At 57.3% G+C, this 18,543-nt stretch overlaps 1 protein-coding gene across 3 annotated transcripts in view; it reads left to right on the plus strand.

The window, feature by feature from the left end:
• Positions 1–2,637: 2,637 nt before the first annotated feature.
• TNR (tenascin R) overlaps positions 2,638–18,543 on the plus strand; it is a 74,163-nt gene continuing 58,257 nt past the window's right edge. For all 3 annotated transcript variants that reach the window (XR_005702271.2, XM_040073651.2, XM_040073652.2), the window contains exon 1: positions 2,638–2,722. The gene's annotated coding sequence lies outside the window, so the exon portion shown is untranslated. The remainder of the gene's footprint in view (positions 2,723–18,543) is intronic.

Raw genomic sequence — 18,543 nt, forward strand, 5'->3', positions numbered from 1 at the left:
AGAGACCGTCCCTTGGAAAACTTCTTGTGTTGGCTCCAGAACAAGCGAGTTTCCCATTTCGGGGTGCACTTTGCTCTGAAGCACATTTAAGAACAGGGGATTTTGTCTATCTCTCCTCAGCATCATTAAGGTTTCATTAAGGCCCCTCAAACAGGGCTGACAGCTTTGGGCTCTGCCTGACCCTGCCTTTCCCCTGCACCTGCCCCTGGCAGGACCTGGAGCACAGGGCTCTTACAGCCAGGCACCCTGCTCTGAGGGGCTTGGCTGGGAAGATGCTCCTTGGTGTGTGTCACGCTCAAAGCACACGCTGCTGGGGGCAGGGCCCTTGACTTTGGCTTGCAGGCTCCTTGTTGTGGCTGGAAGGTGAAGGAGGGCAGGGAGTGACTCCTCCAGCTGGAGAAAGCCAGGAGGGCCTCATCAGCTGTTTCAATCTTGCTTACATACGGCTTCTTGGGCTTTTCTCCACCAGCGTGCTCCAAAGAACGTGATTTTTGTCAGGCTGGTACGTCTGTAAAGCCAAAGCTGCAATGCCTCGTTTCCAACTCAGGCTTTTGCATGGTGGTCTGCAAAGTTGCCTCCCACCTCGCTGGTGGTGAGGGTCAGCCAGGTTTAGTTATCTCCAGTGTCTGAGACCATGGGAAAATCGCTGCTGGCTTCCTCAGAGTGGTGGGTTTCACTCTGTGTAGGACGTCTGGGTGAAGGTGTAGGACTCCCTACACATCAGAGTGGGTGCTTACCTACAGAGCTGAACAGCTCATCTCTGTTAATGGCCTTTATACTTCTCACTGAGCTTCCACTTTTACAGAGGTAGGAGGTAAATTGGGCAATTTACCCAAAGCTATGTGGGGAAATTGGGACATGGAATCATATCTGAGGAGTCATGGACCATTTAGGACCACCTTGATCCTGTGACTGAAAAAGGTCTGTTTTAACATACCAGGACAGGAGTCTCGAACCTGAGGGAGCTTGCCAGGAAACCTGTCAAAGTTTTGTGCAGAGTCGGGTGGAATTTTCTTCTCAGCTTTGGTTCACCAGCTCAGCTGGGGAAAAAATGCTTTCTGCTGTCAACAGTGTAACTCATTGCTGAGCAAAAAGCTTTTGGAGGCTCATTACTTTCAATATTCAGGTAGCTTGTGATGTTAAAAGGAATTAGAGTGCTCCAAATATGCTAAAATACAGCCTCTCCAGTATCCTTCCTGCACTGTTTTGCTGGATGGTAATTATATGTGTAACAGTAATTGGGGGAATTTGTCACTAATTCAGAAACAGCTTCAATGGCTCTCAACCTGCAAGGAGAGAATTCCATTGAAAGTCTCTCTCAGCTGTGTTTAAGTGACCATGGGGAACAGAGGCTCATTTCACATGGTTTCGGTGAGGCTGGTCTCTGGCTCTCAGGGAGCAGTTGGGAGGGCTGAATTCAGATCTTTTTAACCAAGTTCAGTAAGGATGGGTGTAAAAATACCCGCTGCCAGCTTGGCCACTCATCTTTTCACTTCCCCGAGGTCTGGCAGCGGGTCAGAGGCAGCATATAATGCCACCATGGCTCTTCCATGATCCTGCTTGGAAGGAGAGTGCATGGGGCCCTCAGCAGGAAGGTCCTCAGCAGGAAGGTCCTCAGCAGGAAGGTCCTCAGCAGGAAGGTCCTGAGCCCTCCTGCTGAGGCTGTGGCTGCTGCTCCCTCCTCCCCAGGCAGCTCTGTTCCCCTGTGCTGTCATCTACAACTGATACCCCAACCTGCCAGCTGAGTAACAACCTGCCCCCAAAATGTTAATTAACCTTTGGGGGGCTGGGGGGTGCCAGAACCCAGAGCTGTGGGTACTGCCCACACCTGTTTTGAGGTGTTGCAGAATTCCAGAATGGTTTGAGTTGGAAGGGACTTTAAAGACCATCTCGTTCCACCCTCAGAGGACCAGGGTGCTCCAAGCTCCATCCAGCCTGGCCTTGGACACTGCCAGGGATCCAGGGGCAGCCGCAGCTTCTCTGGAATTAGGAATTCCTTCCTAATATCCCATCTAACCCTGCCCCTGGTAGTGGGAAGCCATTCCCCTTGTCCTGTCACTCCATACCCATGTCCAAAGTCCTCTCTCTTGGAGCCCCTTCCGTCACTGGAAGGGTCTCTAAGTTCTCCCTGGAGCCTTCTCTTCTCCAGGCTGACCAACGCCAGCTCTGTCAGCCTTCCCTCACAGCAGAGGCATTCCAGCCCTCCGACCATTTCTGTGCCCGCGCCGGTTCGCATCCAGACCCCAGGAAGGCCGAGGTCAAACTCAGCTGGCTCTCACTTTATTTTTTTTTCCTTTTTTTAATCCCACTTTACCCCCTTTCCTCCCTCCCCTTCCTCCCTCCTTTCCCAGCGGTCTGTCTCCTCCGGGAGCCGTCTCCGGGGGCGGGGGGGCGCGGGGCAGCCGGGGGCGGTGGGAGGCGATGCTGCGGTGCCGCCCGGGCTTCTCCTGCCGCCTCTGCCCACAAGGCGGCTGCGTGCGGGAGAGCGCGGAGCGGGGACAGCGGGGGGATAACGGGGGGTGGCGGGGAAACGAAGCTGCTGAAATTTAAGGAGGGGACGGAGCTGCAGCGAGGCGGTGCCGGGCTCGCTCCTCTCGGCCGCAGCAGCCGGAGGAGGCTGCCGGTGCCAGGCGGGGCGCCAGGCCGAGCCCGGGCACCCGCGGAGCGGGGCCGCCCCGCGCCTTTCCCGGCGGCAGCAGGAGGAAGGAGCCGGCCCGGCCCGGTGAGTGCCCTCAGCACCGCGGACAGCTCCGCGATCCGCGCTCCGCGCTCTGCGATCCGAGTTCTGCGATCCGCGATCCGCGCTCCGGGCTCTGAGCTGCGCGCCCCGAGCTCCGCGCTCCGGCTTTCGCGGCACCGCGTTCCGCAGTCTGGGCTCCACGCTCCGCGACGCTGAGCTCTGCTTTAGGGCTCCGCGCTCCGCGGGCACGGCTCCGAGCTCCGCGGGCACAGCTCCGCGCTCCGCGGGCACAGCTCCGAGCTCCGCGTTACAGCTCCGCGCTCCGCGGGCACGGCTCTCCCCGCTCCGCTTCCCTGCGCATCCCAGCCGCGCCCCGGCCCGGTTGTCTGTGCTCTCTGCTCTCTGCTCTCTGCCCTGTGTGTTTTTCCCCTCTCCAGCCCCCGGCCGGGCAGCAGGCGCGGAGTTGAGCGCGGAGGGAAGCGCGGTGCGCAGGGAGCCGCGGTTCCCTCTCCGCTCCCCGGCGTCTCGCAGGCCCGGCCGCTGAGCGAGGGAAGAAGGGGTGTGTTGGTTATTTTTGGGGGGTGGTAAAGGCTGCCTGCACTTTCTGCAAGTTCCTTTTGTAGCTGGAATGAGATTGAAGTAATTTGGCTCTTGGCACCTGCGTCATACGGAGACGGTTCGCGGAGGGAGGAGGCTCCTTGCTGCATCCTTGCAGGCAGCGCTGGGGGCTCCTTCCCACCCTCTCCCCGTCAAACCCAGGCTCCACTTCTCCTCCTCAGCCCGCTCCCTCCCTGCTGCCCACGACTCCCGCTCCCCGCAGGGCCGTGGAGGAACGAGCATCCCCAGCTCCAGGAGCCGGGGACAAGCGTGAGCAGCCCTTCCCTTCCCTTCCCTTCCCTTCCCTTCCCTTCCCTTCCCTTCCCTTCCCTTCCCTTCCCTTCCCTTCCCTTCCCTTCCCTTCCCTTCCCTTCCCTTCCCTTCCCTTCCCTTCCCTTCCCTTCCCTTCCCTTCCCTTCCCTTCCCTCCGCTCGTGGATGCTGCCGGCGAGCGCGAAGCCCACCCGGGCTCTGCTGAGCCTTAGCCCCGGCTTTCCGCTTTAATTGACCGAAGTTCGAACACGGTGTTTGCCTCCTCTCCCGCCCGCTCCAGCGGCACGGGTGCCGTTCTGCAGGAGAGCTGACCCCTGGCAGAGCTCCGGGCTCCAAGACGCTCCCGGGCTCTGTGCGGAGCTGCCACTCCTAGGGCCGGCGAGCGGAGCGCCTGCCTGCCGAGGTCAGCGCCGGCGGAGGGGTGCCAGAGCATCTGGAGGAGGGGACGCGTTAATTAGGCGCGCTTCATTAGCACTTACCTGCTCCGGCTTGTGACAGAATCCATGCATCCGAGAGGAGGAGAAGGCGAAGCCGGGGCGGGGAATCCTTTCTGGAGCGGCGAGGGGCTGCGGAGCTCGGGGAAGGAGCTCGGGTCCCTGTGCTGTGCCCCTGTGCCTGCGAGCGGGGAGCGGCGTCGGGCTCCTGCCCGTGGCTGGGGCGGCCGAGCCCAGAGCCCGGCACGGGCGGCCCGAGGAAGGCTCCGGGCTGGGGCTCGGTTCCTGCAGCCCCGCGGCCGCCCCGGCATCGCGGCCCCGCGGGACGCGTGTCTGCCGGCGGGGAAACTGAGGCGCGGGGAAGGGGCCAGAGGAGAAGGCTCGGCAGGCGGGCAGGAGGGGCACAGGGGCTTTTCCTGCGCCTTCGGGGCCGCACGAGCCTGCCTGCTTCTTGGAATCTCGGGGGCTCACGGCAATGAGGTTCAAATGCCCGGGTTTGTACGGGGGGCTCGGTGGGAGAGCGGGGCAGGGAGCACCGCCAGCCCGCGGGGAGGAGCGGGTCCTGTCCCCAGCACCTGAGCAGCAGGAGAGCAGCAGGAGAGCAGCAGGAGAGCAGCAGGAAAGCAGCAGGAGAGCAGCAGGAGAGCAAGACTGCTCGGGGCCTGGGGCTCCTGCTGCAGCCGCAGGGCAGAGCTGGGCCCTGGGGCCGTGTGGATCCATTTGTAGAACCACGTTGGAAAAGCCCGTGCTGGCCGCTGGGGCTCATCGTGCTGGTGCTGGGGAGGGATTTGACTGTAAGTTCTGGCAAGCCAAGGATGAAGAGCCAGTTTGTTTCGGGGCTGAGGTCGAGGTTTCTGTGGGGTGGCTCTGCAGGCAGGGAAAGGCTGGGCTCCCACGTTTGTGAGGCTGCTTGTGGGGTGGAGAGTCACCCCCCTGGAGAGCTCCCTGCCCTGCCCAGCCCTGCAGCCCAAACCTGCTCACAGGGACCCGTCTGGAGGGTGTCAGCATCAGCAAGCTGAAGGTGCAGGGGCAGTTTGTCACCATGGGCAGCAGCCACAGGGGATCACATGGATCTCTTGCTGATCTCCTGAGTGTGGTGCTCCAAGCTCCCCAATCCCCCTAAAACAGCTCAAGAACTGTATTGAGAAGCAGAAACCAATCCTATGGGAGCCCTTCTCTGACCCAGCTGCAGCTCTGACTGCTTCACCCCCAGCTCCTGGGGAGTAACAGGCACTCAGACCTGCTGGGCAGGGGTGGGCTGGGGCTGGACAGGAGCAAGGAGAGGGCTGGGAGCCCCATGGACACCCTGTGCCAGGGCAGGAGCTGTTCATCTTGTCAGAGCCCGTAGCAAATGCAATAAAACCCAAGCAAAAACGCTAATTAACAAGCACAAGCATGTAGGGTGTAAAGTAGATGTTTAACCTTATTATATAAACAAACATAAAGGAGACATAAATTAGGCAGGGGAAGAAGTCAATTCATCGATGGAACTGCCCAGGCAGAAGAGATAAAGGCAGCACGAGGCAGCTGAGGGACGGGGACGGTGCAGGCAGCGCCTGTAATCCTCTCGCCTTTTAATTGCGCCTGTAATGAGGAACAAAATGTCAATGGCGTTAGATGCTGCTGCCGTGCCTAAGGTGGGCCCAGCCAGGGGAGCAGCATCCTAGAGCCAGGGTAAAAACCCCCGAGAGGCTGAAATGTGGGACTGCTTGGGTGCTCCCAGCTGTTGGGTACTGCTCTGTAAGCCCGGGTTGCCGGCTGGGGTTACTGGGAGGGGGCTGCTGAGTTCCATGGCAGCAAGCGCTGGAAGCTCTTCAGGAGTTGTTTGATGCCGTGGTTAATTCCCGGTTTTTCCCTCACCCACCCCACTGCGCAAGAAATGACATAAAGGAATCAGAAGGGATGGGGATAGGAAATTTAAAAATAAAATAGAAAATGCAGGGCGGGTTCAGTAGGTGCCATTTGTCTGTCACTTGTTCCCGATTTTCCCCTCCCCACTCTTATATCTCACAGGGCAGGTCCAGTCTCGCTTCCCCGTGTGCCTGAAATGAGTCCCAGGATGCCCAGCACCATTCCAGCTGACTTTTGTTAAAGATTTTCCCTTTTGGCTGCCTCCACTCCCACAGCCCCCGGGGGAGGTGCTTCAGCTGGGTTCTGTGGGAACTGAAAGGGCATCTCCCCTCCACCGTGCCTGCTGTTACCTAGCCAGAGGAATGTCAGTGGGCGAGCCCCTTTCCACTGGGAAATGGTCAAAGGAACATTCCTCCTTGGAAAAATCTCAGCACCAAACTTCCCATCCACAGACTGAGACCCCCTCTCCTCCTGTGCCTTCCTATTTCCCCCAGCTTGTTGTCTTCCCCTCAGAGCTTGATTTAATTTTCCCTTTATAATTAGCCATCACAATTTCTCTCGGCAGCTTCTTGATGAGCTCCAGGTAATTGTTTGGTTCTTCACCACCATATCCCCACCCCCCCCCTCTATTTTCCTTGATACTTTTAAATGTCAAAGCCTGGTATTTCCATAATTTCCATCCACAGGGCAGGAGCCTCGGCAAGGTGCAGGCAGCAAAGCCATCTCCTGGCTTCCAGCAGCTGCCTTCAGTAAAACACCGAGCTTTTACCAAGCCACCACGGTGAGCTTGTCCTGCTGAGCGTCTGGGATGGCAGAGGTGGGGAAGGACGAGCAGGTGGGGGTGGCACAGCTGCGGGATGTCACATGTCCCATCCCCTCCTTCCCACGTCTGTGGGGTTTGATACTCCCTGGGCGAGTGCTGCCAGATTCATTGGTGGGGTGACAATCCCAGGGATGCTCAGTTCTCCCCTCATGCTCCCTGGGGAGGCTGGGGTTCAGGAAGGGGTTTGGATTCCCCCAAAAGCGCCAGAAAAAGGACAGTAAAGGTGGAAAGGGCTGCAGAGGTCCCCATCCCTAGGAGTTCTGGTGAGCAGAGATTTTCATATGAACATTTTCCTTCTAAGCTGTTCAGGTTTGTGGGCAGCTTGACCCAGGACGTTAGAAACCATCCCAGCTACTACTTCCCCCCGCTCCCTGCCTCTCTTTCTCCCTCTCTCTCATCTTTTTTGGTAAATAAACACTTTTGTGGAGGGATTTCTGCTCCCCGTCTCTTTGCTCAGCTTGGATGGAGCTCCTGCAAATCACCACGGGGAAGACAAGATTTGGAACCTGTTGTCAGTGTGTGGTGGTGTGGGTCATTGCTAGACAGATTATCCAGGGGTTGTTAACTGGCCTTGGGTGGATGTGGGATGTTCCTTTGGCCCTGCCAGAACTCTTCCTCCTGCTGGAGGAGGTCACAAACCCCACACACTTTGGGGAAATGAAATGCTTGTAGCCACTGCAAGCATAGGAAAGTCCTTTGGCCATGGCCATTCTCATGAAGAACGTCCTCCTGAAGAACTCTCTCCTTCCCCTCCACTCGTGAGGGGCGTCACAGGAGGGAGAAATCAATTCAGCTCTGTCCTTCATCTCCAGGGCAGCTCCCTCCTCTTCCCCTCACCCATTTGGGAGGAATGTCTCACTCGAGATCAGGCGGGGCTGAAGGCTGGGATGCAGCTGCAGGGGTGCCAGGCGCCGGCTCTCCCTCTGAAGCGCAAATATCCTTCCCTGGAAGGAGAAAGCCTTGCGCTGCCCGCCCGGTGTCCCGGGAAGCTGGCGATGTCCCGAGGGAACGCCGTTCTCTTTGCCTTAGCTGGAGCGCACGGCTGCCCGCTGGAATTGCTCTTCCTCGGCCTGCCTGCCCGGGATTTGGGAATTGATTGCCGAGTCAGTCCCGGTGCATTTGGGCCGCGCTGGGCCGCAGGAGGCACCTGGGGCACGGCTGCCCCCACCAACAGCACGGGAGAGGTTTTGGCTCTGCGTCCCACGGCTGGCACGGGAGGGGACCCCTGAGCCCTGCCCGCACCGCGCTGGGGCCGGGGGCCTGGGAGCGGGATGGGAGAGCTGCGGGAGGGGCAGAGCGTGTCCCGGTCACACGGCCCCCACGGTCCCCACGGCTGGAGATCAGTGCCCTCCATCCTCCGTGCCAGAGCCCCATGCCCAACAAGGAAATGTTTCCTCCTGAAGCTCCTGTTTCCCTGGTGGCTTCCTTGGTTTCGGCTGAAATCACGTTAGTCAGCAGAAATCACCAAAAACGTGGATTCCTAAAGTGCGTTGTTTGCTTTTCCTTTTTTTTTTTTTTTTTTTTTTTTTTTTTTTTTTTTTTTTTTTCCCCTTTTTCCTGGTGGATGAGTCCTCTAATCCCCGTGGGGTTTTGTAGCCTCGCTTGGTTGATCAGCACAGTCGGGAACAGGTCCTGTTGATGGAGCACATCCGTGTCCCTGCTAAATAACACGGGGACAAGCGGGGAGCTTCCCCCGAGGCGATTTTGGCTGCTCGCGCTGCAGACGGCTCAGCGTCCCTGCAGAGAGAGCGCGGCCGGTAATTAAAATGCAGATTGATTGGATTCCTTCGATCTGGTGGTTGTCCCCCGGGGCAGCGAGGGACTCGTGTCCGGGGGATCAGTGTCCTGCCTGGTCCTGCCTGGCTCTGCCGGGCCCTGCCCGTGGCCGCGGCTCCTCACGGAACGCGGGCTGCTCCTGCTCGCGGAGAGACTTGAAAGAAAATCCCTCTGCAAAGCATCGGCGTTAAACTTGTCTTTAATTACACAGTTAATTTATTACGTAGCAATAGCAACAATGTAAACCAGGCAAACGGCTCCGAGATAGCGCGCCGAGAATTGCCTCATTTAGTAAATAATTTTAACTTCGGTAATTATTTCCTGCAAGGGGGGAGGATGCTGGGAGCACCCTGGGGGCTTTTCTGGCCGCGGGAGGGACGAGCTGGTGGTGTAATTCCTCATTAATTCCTCGATGCTGTCGCTGCCTCCTCCCCACACCCGCCTGACGCGCACCATCACCGCCTGCAGCCCAGGACAGCCGCGGGGTCCCGGCGGGTGCTTCCAGCGCCGCCCAGGGAAACCACTGGCGGCACTCCTGGGTTGGTTTTCCTTCGCGCTGCCTCGGTTTTTTATTCTTTTCCTCTCCAATTTTAACCCGTCTGCTCGTCACGTTCTTACGGCAGCAGCCCCTTTGCCGGCCGTGCTCAATGAGCGCTAATTGCCTCCGCGCTGGGTGACGGGCGGGGGGCGATGGCGGGGCCGGGGCCGGGCCGTGCTCCAGCGTCCCCGCTGCCGCCGCTTGTGGCACTGCCGCCCGCATCCCGGAGCCCTCCCGCCGCCTCGCTCTCCGTAGGAAACGTGGTTTAGATGGAGCTGATTCATGCGCGTTTTGTCCCCTTGTCCTCCCCCCCAGCTCGTCCTGCCCTCGCCCCCCCGGCTCCGTCCCCGGCCCCCCCGGCCCTGTCCGGCTTCGCCCACACGCTCTTCCTCGCTGCGACCTTTTGTTTCCCCCGGGCCGCGTTCAAAAGCGCCATTGATGCCATTAGGGGCTAATATGAAGAGAGTCTCTCTCCGGCTGCCCTCCGCAGATGGGGACCTCGGCTCAATCCACGTCCTGTTCTCCGCTGCGGAATAACAATGAACTCGGGCTCCGCAGAGAGACGGAGAAAGAGCCGCTCTGTGCTCCGGGAGACAGCCCCGTCCCCGGGGCCAAAATAACTCCACTTGTTTTATTTATCAACTCCGGGGGCGCGGGGTGTGAGAGGCATACAGATGTTGTCACAGCTGGCTCCGCCAGCCCGACGTGCCTGGGACCGCTCCCACAGCGCGGTCCCGTGTGGAGCAGGGGGATCTCTGCGGTGTCTGTGCCTCAGCATCCCCTTCAGAGCTCGAAAAGCTCCTGGGGGGTGCTTTAAAATAAAACCAAGATTTGGGCTACGGGCACCTCTATGGCCGAGCCCCAAGGAGCCTCCAGCTGCCAGCATCCGACCTGCCATGAGTTTCCCAGACCCTCACTGGCCCGGCACCCTAGTGGAGCTCGCACAGAGCCTGGGGCAGCTCAGCTTCTACTCGGCAGCTCCAGAGTTTGCAACAGGCAAGGAAAGTCCCTCTTCATCGTGTGTGTTCGCACACGAAATGAAATGACAGGTGATAGAAGCTGAACTGATTTTCTCCTGCTCCCTCCCCTCACTAACGCAGGCTCCCTCCCTTCCTCCCTCTCTCCTTCTCCTCACTCTGCTCTCCCACGAGTGAATTGGATTAGTCACCTTCTTAATTAACTGCGCTGGTGTGAGCTCTATTAGGTATTAAATGTTTGTCACAATCCAATTTAAAAGCCCCATGCAGCAGGGCAGGGTTTGGGAGGCGCTGGGTGATTGCAGCTCTCACACGGGGGCTCGGGGACGTGAAGCTGAGTGGGACAGGGGGGGCTGGGGGCCGTAATTCCAACACCCTGCCCTCAGTTTTTGGGCACCCCAGAGGCTTGCTTTGCCTTTGGGGAAGGTCATCCCAGCCCTCCCAGAAAGGGATAGACACAAAGCTGATGCCCCAAGGAGAGGCAGAAGTGTTCCCACCCCCCCGAGCCATTGCTGGTTTAAAATCGGGATGGAGCTGGGAGCAGACCCGTGCTGGAGCTGTGGGCCATGGCTCTGACCAGCAGCAGGGTGCCTGGCAGCCTCGGGAGGCTGAGCTGGGTAAGGCCAGCCTTTGGGGGGATAGGGGGGATGTGCAGGGCAGATGGTGCCGGGAGGGAGATGGCATCAGCACCCTCAGCAGCGAGGGCAGCGTTCCTTCGGAATGAACGCCCACACTGGCAAGGAATGAGGTTTAGCTCCTGCTTTAAAACCAAGCCAGCTCCTGAGAATGGGCACGGATCATCCTCCTGCAGCCCCCACCGCGGCCCAGGCCCCTCTCTAGGGCAGGTGCCCCGTAGGAGACGTCCCAGGCTCCCCAGCTCCTCCTGTGTCTTCATCGCTTCTCCGCTCTTTTATCTTTCCTCTGTCTCCTAGACAGTTTCTAATCCATAACAAACTTTCACCTCTCATCTCAGTTCCCCTAACAGCCTGTGCAGAAGGATTTTATTAAAGCCTGGTGGAAACTCTGAATTCATTACAGCTCCTTATGCTCCATCACACATGCTTTGCTGGTTCCCTCGGGTCAGGCCTCCGGTAGTTTGTATGGACCCTACAGAGCACTTGGGCTTGTTTCTTCCTAGCCCAGATTATTATTTATAATTTTTATGTCTTTGTTAATTATGTCTCATTAATTATTTATTATGATAATTGAATTTGTTTTCTCCCTGCACCGAATGGTGAGGTTCAGTGGGCTGGGATGCTTCCCAGCAAGACCCTGTGTGTGTTTTGTCGTAGAGGAGATGAACCGCTGGCTGGACAGGTGGGCCAAGCATCAAAGCAAATTCTGCGTCGTTCAGCAGTTTTGGTCTAACAAAAGCCTCTTGAGTGAACCCTGTGGGCGCCCAAGGGGTCTCAGCGCAGGTCACACGCCTCATTCGTGAAGTCCTGACGCGCTCCAGGAGGGGAGAGCACCGCGGGGAGCATCGCACTTGTGGCAGTGGCAAAATATCTAACCCCTTTACATTTCTCTGCATCGATCGTGGCTTTACAGCTAAATCACTGGCTGCAGCAGCGCACGAGCTTCCCCGTGGCCAGTGCATTACCGGCACGGCTGCCCCTGGCCTGCTGATCCCCCCAGGCCTCCTGGCAGGGCCCAAAGACCCCTGACTTGCAGCCTGAAATGGGGCTGTGTGGGCAGGCCCAGCAGGAGGAGCGGGGTGCACGGGCAGGGTGCAGGGGCCGATGCCTCGGGAGCGGCTGGAAGGGGTTTGTGTTCCACGGGTGCAGCGTGGGGGAGGCCAGGGGCATTTACAGGCTCCTCAGGTCATTTATCCTCTTCAGGCGTCACATCTTACAGCCAGTCCCACCTCCGCTCTGAGGGGGTCCCCAGGCACATCCTCCTCACCCGGATGGAGGGCTGGAGTGGGGGATAGGAGCGGGCTGGGGGTTATTGATCCCCAGAGCAAAGAATGTGCTGCTCTGGAGGAGATTCTCTTTCCAGCAATCAATGGAAATGTGTTTATCAGGAAACTGTTTGACCTAGACAAGTGTTTTAGTGATGTAAACAAAGCTGGGGAGAGGGATGGGGGCAGAACAGATAAGGAGGGCTGAGAGAGGAGAGACAGTCATGGAAAGGACCCAGAGCAGATGAGAAGTGTTGAGATCAGCCGGTGTCCTGCCTTTCCCTGCTCAGGAGAGCAGCAGTCGGGGTTTGCACCCACCCTGAGCTTTGCAGGGCTCCTGTTAGTGGAGGACAGGGGCTACCAGGTCCTGGCGGGCAGGGGGACATCACTGCCTGTCCCAGTGGCACGTTCTCCATCCAGGCGACTCCTCGGAGAGCAGAAAGTTGGTTTTGTTAAATTAGCAAGAGTGCAGGCAGGGGAAGGAGTGAGGGGGGCAGGTTTCCATAGAAATGGGAGCTGGCAGAGAGGTGGCGAAGGCAGAACAGGCAGTGTGAGCCCTGCAGGGGTGATGCTCTGCCCTGCCCCTCGCTCCCAAGGGAAGGCTTCTCCCTGCAGTTTTAGCGTATTAATTGGAGCAAAAATTAACCTCTTTGTGATGGAGGTGTTCTTACTCCCCATGCTTCGGTAAAGGATTTTTTCTTCTTCCTCCATAGTATCATTTGTGCCAAGGAATGACAAGAAGCAAATGCCCAGCCTCAAAATGTTGGATTGGGAATGAGAGTAGGCAGCGGGTTTGGAAAAAAGAGCAGTTTCAAATGTCAGGGGAGTTCATGTGATGAGGATGTGGTTAACAGAGGGCGGCCAGGCCGGCAGGTTAATGTGCCTACCCTTTGCAGAATGAACCAGGGGACATTTAATGACTCTAAAGAGCTAGGGCTGGGGTTTACATCTGATCTTTAAAAAGCCTGTTAAATCCCAGGCAATCTCTCACTTATCCCTATCCCAGCCTCAGTCCATGTTTTCCCCCGGGCAGGAGTAGAGCTGACTTTCAGTCCAGCCCTTACATATCCCATTCACACCTCAGCGTAACTGCAGGAGAAAAAGAAACCTTCACGAGGGATCCCACGAGGGCAGAGCAAGATCCAGCTGGGAAAAGCAGATTTCTACCAGCCCTGGGACGCTGCACACGTGGGTCCTGCACAGGCAGCACCGCGGGCCACGACTGGGAGCAGGGGAAGGTGCGGGGCTCCATTCAGCTGGGACAGAGCCGCTCCTCCTCTGCCCGGGGCAGGGTGAAGCAGGGCAGAGCTGGAGCTGGTCGTGCCACAGGGAAGAATAAAGCATTGTCCGTGTTTGCACACAGCTGCAGGAGGGATGTGTGCGCCGTCGCGCATCCCGCACGCGTGCGCGCCACCGGCAGCTCGCCCCTACCCAGGCGCTGTGCAGCCTGCCTGGCCGGGGGGGATTTTAGGAGCCCAGTCAGCGGCCCACCGATGTGGATCCTGGCATTTGCAAGGCCTGGCCCTGCCCCAGCCCCAGGGACGTGCTCTCGTCCCAGGTCCGGCAGGATCGAGGAGGATGTGCAGTCTGGGCCCGCACTGCGGAGCATCCCTGCCTCTCTCCCCCCCGAGCTGCTCCGGACCCCAGGGTGCCGATTTGAAGCCCCAGGTATCCCATGCTGGGGAAGGACCCCAGCCAGCAGAGAGAAGGGAGCCCGAAGCAGAGGCAGGCAGCGCTGGCACACACGCCGCTCCTCTGCCGTGGCACACGCAGCCCGTGCCGGCCTGGCCCCGACGGCTTCTTCACAACGCCACGGCCTGGCATCAGGCCACCGGGTGCTCCGGGCTGGCACCGCCCGCTTTCGTTTCCATGCCCCCAGCAGTGTGGGCCCCGCAGCCTGCTGCAGGCAGAGCTCTCCCGGGATTTCGGCCGCGCCCGGCCAAGGGACGGTCCTGCAGCAGCTGGAAAAGGCAGGAGCGAGCCCGGGTTGGCTCCTGGAGGTGGATGGAGCTGGGGCAGGCAGCACAGCCCTCTGCTAGAGTTTGCACTGCTCCTGCCTCTGCAGGGAGCATGCATGTGGGGCACCTGCAGAGCTGGCCCAGAGGAGCTGCTGAGTTTCAGCCCAGCACGAGCTCCCTTCCTCCCAAAATAAGTGTATTTGGGGAATGCCAAGCCACAGAAAACAGCAGGCTTCATCATTTACCCGTTAAGTGCCAACACTGGGCTCGTATTAAAGAGGACTCCAACAGACTTAAATCCCTGGAGCACAAATTGACCCCAAGCTGGGGATGCTTTCTTCAAAATTATTTTCCCTTTCAAGCACTTTTTTGCCCATGAGTGTGTACACCTCTCTCCCCAAACTGGGGGGAAATCTCAGCTTTTCTTTTAGGGAAAGGCACTGGCTGCAGCCACATCAGTTGGTCTGTGTACACGGGCCCAGCAACATCCTGCCCACAGCCATAAATCACCCTCCCAGAGGGAATCTGCCTTCCCAACCCCAGGCAATTAGTATTTGCCTCTCATCCCGATGTGCCAGGGTCTTTTATCCCCCCTAAGTTTTATCCTCTCTTGTTATCCTCTTTGGTGTCTAATCCTCTCTCAAATCCCACTAAGCTGCTGACGTGGCTGTGCCCAGACCCTGCCAGCCATCCAGGGATGAGTCCTGCAGCCGAGGGTGGGATGTTCTGGGATGCTACAGACAATAACCTGTAACTCAGGAGGGACCACCAGCCATCCTTATTAGGTTAAATATTAAACTCAGGTGAAAAGTGAGGGGTTTGGGGGCTATTTCCTCCTGAATCCTGCAGACAGCTACAGAAATACATTCCCTGCCACTAGACCTTGACAGAAGCACTCACTCTGAAGGAGAGAGGCACCAATGTATCCATGGCTGGCTTGGGCTCCCTCCTGAGGGCTCGGTGGGTGACACCCCGATAATAGGATCAGGGAGAAAGAGCGTCCTGCCTTGCTGCATCTCCTCCAGGGCTCTGCAGAGGAGAAAACTCTCGGCTCGTTGCTCCCCTTTGGAGCTGCCCCAGCCCTGGGTTCGGCATGGCCGTGGCACTGCAAACTCGTGACACCTGTGGGTGCCAGCCTGCCCCGGCCATCACCCACAGGAAGCTGCGTCCTTTCTTCTCCTTCCCTTTCTTCCCCTCGCGGAAACTTGGAAATAAATTATTTAGTGCAAAGACGGAGGGAAACAACCCAGAATCATTCATCTATGATGTATTTGTGGTGTATTTGAGATGAAAAGTGTCCCACGGTGTCCCAAGCCCACGAGCGCCTCCCCACACAGGCAGCAGCCTTCATCGCCCCTCGTTAGTCGGCAATTACCCGTTAATTACTGTATTTTCATTCCCCGGCCCTCCTCCTTGCGCCCCGCAGCCTCATCCCACTTAGGGGCACCTTGCGATTATCCGTAATGACGGTGGTGCAGCTGAATGCCAAAATCCCCATTTCGCTGCAATTTGCGCCGCGGCGCAGCAGCCCGAGCTAAAGCCACTCGGACTTTGTGGGGTTTGTGACTCGGTAATTGTTCTGTGGACTCATCAGGGCGATGGGGGTGAGAGGAGATGTCCCCGGGATGGCCACGGGACACGCGGAGCTGGGATGGCCCCCGAAAGGCGCAGTGGGGTTTTCCCGTCCCAGGCAAGGTGTGCAGGCAGGGCGGGGATGCTGAAATTGCCGGGGTTTGGGAAGGCAGTGGCTTGGGCAGGAGGATGCTTCCCGAGCCCTTTCAGTAGCAAAAAGTAAAAGACAGACCTAATAATAGGAAATTAATTGAAAAGTCCGTTGAAAGTCCTCGTCATGGCATGAGATGCTGTTCGTGGTGCTTGAGATCCCTCTGTAAGAGATGGATCTGTCAAATGTGGAGGGAGGTGAGAAGAAACAGAGGGAAGGGTGAAATTCCCACAATTACGACTGCCAGAAGGAATTAGCAGAGGTACAAACCCAATCCAGCCACTGAAACCCCCAAAAGGTGCCTGCAGGAGGTTCTGGATGCTTCCTTTTCCCAAAACCCTTCCGGGGTTGCCAACGGTTCCATCCCATTAGGAAGGGATGCAGGTGATGTCCGTGGGCCCCTCCAAATTTTTATGCCCCTCCACTGGTCCAAAGGGAAGAGTCAGAGGATTTTTATAAAAAAAAAAAAAAAAAAAAAAAAAAAGGGGGTGGTGTGGGGAGTGGTTTGCAGCTGGAAGTGTGCTCTACCCAGCAATAAGGGCTCAGTTGGGAGCCCAGAGTTGGGATTAGGGAGGTAGGGAGAAAATGAAGCCCTGAGATTTCCCTTATTTGACCCCAACCCTGGGAGAGGTTTGGGGTTGCTCAGCACAGATGCAGGTCTTTGGCTGAGTTGGCAGCACGTGGCTGGCAGAGGGCCAGTCCCCAAAGCAGCAGCTTGGGGTTTTAGCCTTTCCCTGGGGTGAGCACAGCCAGCGTCAGCGCTAAAAAAAAAAGTGACGTGACAGAGGCGTGAATCAGCAAGAGGAAAATTCCCACCATTTGGGGAAGGAGAGGAGGCAGAAAAATGACAGGCTGGACTCTGTGAGGCAGCTTTGTGGGATGCAGTGGGGGAGTGGGAATAGGGAGGGCAAGGAAAGGCAGGGAGCTGCGGTGCCAAAGCTGCCAGTGGGGTGTAGCAAGGGGACAATGCACCGAGGAGGGTCAGCTGATGATGCTCCAGGCTGGAATTGCAGCTGCCTGGAAGCTTGGGAGAGCTGCCCTGGGTACCGATCTCAGAACATCTCTGAAAGGTGAGCTCTGTCCCCAGAGCCACTGTCCTCTGCTGGGTGGGCAGGTCCGGAGCATCCCCAGGGGAAAGGAGGCAGGAGGTTGGGTATTTGTCAGCTGCCTCTGTACAGGACAAAGCCTAACCCCCAAAATCGGGCAAAAAGTGCACCAGGGAGGGGATGCATCCACAGTGTGGGATGCTGAGTTCCTGCAGCTGGGTGCTCCTTTGCCAAAGGCCCTTCCTCCTCCTCATCCTGCTGTGTGGGGGAGATAGAGCTGAGGGCGGCCTGGGAGAGAGGGCAGGGAGATGAGGCAGCATTAGCTCACAGGTAATGCGTGAGGGAGGCCATAAACAAGATTGATGTGTGGATTAAAGAGACAGAGGAACGGGAGGCAAAGGTTAAGAATATAAATAGGGAAAGCTCTAAGCAGGAGCACAAGGTAGAGGCTGGGCAGGAGAGACAGTGAATCAAGCACTGAGTGGCTGGAGGGCTGGATAAATGTGCAAGGGGTGGAGGACTCAAAAGAAAAGCCAGGTGGATAAATAAGAAGCAGAACGAGAGCTCTACCAGGGAGCTGAGGGTCGGGGAGTGCTGTGGTGGGGAGGTGGTAGTGTCGTGCCCGGCCACTCAGTGACTCTGGAGGGCAAAGAAATACAAACAAACCCCAGCATGTCCCGAATGCAACTCACCTCAGTTCCCCCACCAAGCACTGAGCTGCTTTATACAGCTTCCTATTTCCCCAGCTATCTGCTCAGACACTCATTTTATGGCCCGAGTGGCAAGAGCTATTTGAAACCAAGTGAGAGGCGTGTCGGTGCTAATTCCTGGCTCCAGGCAGGCACCAACCCTGCCCCCCCATGCTGCCCACCCTTAATGGGCCCCTGGCAGGCTGCACACCGAAAAGATACTCCAGAATGTATATGCATGCATGCATAGCACGCTGCTCCTATTAGCACTCATAATGGGGGTTTCTGCTGGGTTTAGGGTGGAGAAAATGCAGGGATATCCTGGTGTTGGAAAGCTGGACAAGGGCAGAGTGAAAAAGCAGAAAATCTCCCCTCAAGCACAGAGGCATTTTTGACATCCCGTGGAGGAGCAATCTCTGCTGCCACAGTTTCTCCCTGCCCAGCTTTGCTCTTGGCTTACTCCCCTCTCTCCCTGCCACTGGTTAGGGGGTTAAATGCACTTTTTACTGCATGTCTGGGGTGGACAAAAACCCCACCTCGATGATTCTTTGCTCTCCCACACAGCCATCAGGTCTCCACACATGCCACAGGGTCAGAAGCTGGTGGGGATCAGGGACAATCGCCTCGTTCTGGGGACAGGACACTGCAGGGACACCCATGCCCCAAAGCACCTGGCAGCAGTCATGCTCCCCTTATCACTGGAGACAAGTTTTTACAACCACTTGGACAAAGAGTAGTTCTTACAAGAGTTTTAACTGCTTCTAGAACCACTGAGTTGCAGTTCTGGCGTCTCAAAATAGGCTGTCATTAAAGTGTCAGGATGGCAGGTCCCATTGGTTGTCAATTATTCTTCTTTATGATATCAAAGGCACACAGTGAAAGGCAAAGAATAAAATGAACTGTGTGATACACTCCTCTTAGAGTTAGTAACTAGACTGTCCTTCCTAACATGCTGGGTTTGTGTCCAAGAAGTGCTGGTGGTGTGAATGTCACCGGCAGTCCCACGCCGAGACCCGAAACTCCCTGTCCAGCTCATGCAGGGGAGCACGGGGACAAAGCAGCAGAACTTCAGTGGAGGATGCACCCTCTTGCCCCCAGCATTTTGGGACCTTTCCCCTTCACTGCTCCAGCCTGGGATGCCTCTTGGCCACTCCCAAGACAGGAAGGACGTTGGAGCACCAGCTGGGTGTTGATAGGACCCAACAATTTCTAGGCAAGAAAATACTTGAGAAAATGGGAACAACCAAAAAATAAGTGGGAGAAGACACATTAGAGGCCT

Source organism: Hirundo rustica, chromosome 9, assembly GCF_015227805.2.
Source record: "Hirundo rustica isolate bHirRus1 chromosome 9, bHirRus1.pri.v3, whole genome shotgun sequence".
Lineage (NCBI taxonomy): Eukaryota > Metazoa > Chordata > Aves > Passeriformes > Hirundinidae > Hirundo > Hirundo rustica.